This window comes from Uranotaenia lowii, chromosome 1 (genome assembly GCF_029784155.1).
Source record: "Uranotaenia lowii strain MFRU-FL chromosome 1, ASM2978415v1, whole genome shotgun sequence".
In the NCBI taxonomy this organism is placed as follows: domain Eukaryota; kingdom Metazoa; phylum Arthropoda; class Insecta; order Diptera; family Culicidae; genus Uranotaenia; species Uranotaenia lowii.
Genome location: NC_073691.1, coordinates 115,602,869 through 115,605,357, shown reverse-complemented (window position 1 = coordinate 115,605,357; position 2,489 = coordinate 115,602,869).

The following is a 2,489-nucleotide window of genomic DNA, read 5'->3' as shown; positions in this document are numbered from 1 at the left end:
TATTCAGATATGATTTGGTAAAATTAATAGCTAAAAATCCAATGTTTTAACCATATATTGAGCTTCTTTTCTACTGCCAGTCAAGATTTTAGGTAAAATGTATATGAAATAGTATCTTAAAATAAATGCGCCTCGTCAAATCTGATGGTCAATCATGATGGAATTCATGGAAAAAGGCCTGAAAAAATATTTTTCAATGCTTGCATTGTGAATCCATCAACATGGCGTCATTTTGTGCCCTTCGATTTTGCAACCAACATGGCGTGAGTCAATTCATAGTTTTATTATGGTTTAATGATGACCCCAAAAAAAGCTACGATTTGACGTTTCTCTCGCAAGCCAGCCAATTACACACTTAGGATGAGTTCCTCATTTCTGAGTTGATAATCATTAGTACAGTAAATGAGGACAGACTTTTTTAATAAATAGGGATTGGTTGTGAATGACCCGTGGAATAAAACTTACAACTTTAAAATGTTGTAAATGACTTTAAATCGCATGAAACCCCAACAATATGGGTATTGAGTGAAAGGTCTCAACGAGTAGAAGTCGAATTTCGCTTTGAGACGCCATTTTGAAATTCAAGATCGCGCCATCCGCTCATCTTTTAATGCTGTAAATGACAAAAAGTCGCATTAAACCACCTCTATACGGGTATTAGGTGAACGGGCTAAACTAGAAGAAGTCGATTTTTTTTCTTTCCGACGCCATCTTGAAATCCAAGATGGTGGGTTCCGATAAACTTTGAAATGCTGGTAATCACTGGAAATCGCATGAAAGACCCACAATATTGGTATTTGGAGAAAGGGCTAAACTAGAAGTCGTATTTTGCTATCGGACGTCATCTTGAAATCCAAGATGGCGGCTTCCACTGAACTTTAAAATGCTGTTAATCACTGAAAATCACATGAAACTCCCACAATATGGATATAAATTGAAAAGGATCAACGAGTAGAATACAAATTTCGATATCAGGCGTCATCTTGAAATCCAAGATGCCGGCTTCCACTGAACATTAAAATGATTGAAATCACTGAAAGTCACTTGAAATTCCCACAATATGGTCATTGGCTAAAATGGATTAACCAGTTTAAGAGGAATTTCTCTATCAGACGCCATCTTGAAATCCAAGATGGTGACTTTCGCTGAACCTTAAAATGCAGGATTAACTAAAAATTGCATGAAACCCCCACAATATGGGTATTGGCTAAAGGGCTTAACTAGAAAAGTAAAATTTCGAAATCAAGTGCATCTCGAAATCCAAGATGGCGGCTTCCACTGAATTTGAAAATGTTGTTAATTACTAAAAATAGCATGAAGCTCCTACAATATGGGTATTGGGTTAAAGGGCCAAACGAGTAGAAGTCGAAGTTTGCTATCAAACGCCATCTTGAATTGGGGTATTGAGTGAAAGGGCAACACTTAAAGAATTTCAGAGAAACGCGAAATAAGATATTCGACTTCTATCGTTTAGCCTTATTATCGAATACAATATATTTTGGGGGTTTCATACCTTTTTCATTCATTTACAGTATTTTTGAGTTCTGCTGAAGCCACCATCTTGGATTTCAATAAAGCGCCAAAAAGCAAAAATTAACTTCTTATAGCTTATCCCAATTCAAAAATATCCATATTTTGAAGGTTTCATGCGATATTCAATGATTTATAGCATTTTAAAGTTTATCGTAAGCCGCCATCTTGGATTTCAAGATGGCGTCAGATAGCGAAATTCGACTTCTACTCGTATAGCCCTTTTACCCAATACCAATATTGTTTGAGTTTCATATCATTTTTAGTCATTTTCTACATTTCAAAGTGCAGCGGAAGCCGCCATCTTGGATTTTAAGATGGCGTCAGACAACGAAATTTTACTTCTACCGGTTGATCTCTTTCAACTTATACCCATATTGTAAGGGTTTTATGCAATTTCCAGTCATATACAGTATTTTCAAGTTGAGTGGTAGCCGCCATCTTGGAATTTAAGATGGCGACGGACAACGAAATTCGACTTCTACTCGTTTATTACTTTCTCCCAATAACAATATTAAAAAGGTTTCATGATATTTGCAGTTATTTACAACTTTGAAAATAAAAGCGGAAGCCGTCATCTTGTATTAATGATGGCGTCAAGCAACAAATTTTGTTCCTCCTATTTGAACCCTTTCACTCAATACTCATATTGTAGAGTTTCATTCCACTTCCGGTAATTCGAAGTTTTCATAGATTTTTATAATTTTTTATTATTTCAACTCAAAATCAACACACAGAACTTATCAAAAATGTGTAAAAATGGGAATTCCTATTCAAATATGTGCTATCTAATCTGAGCGTGTCCTGTTTTGACGTCTTGATCAAGAACTGTCACTAAGTTTTATGGCGGTTTAATAATCAGGCACTGAGTGCTATTATAGAACATGCAAAAAAAAGCTTGGAGCAAACTTCTAAGTTTGTGTTTTATTATAGTTTAAACGTAGCATTCCTAACTCTTT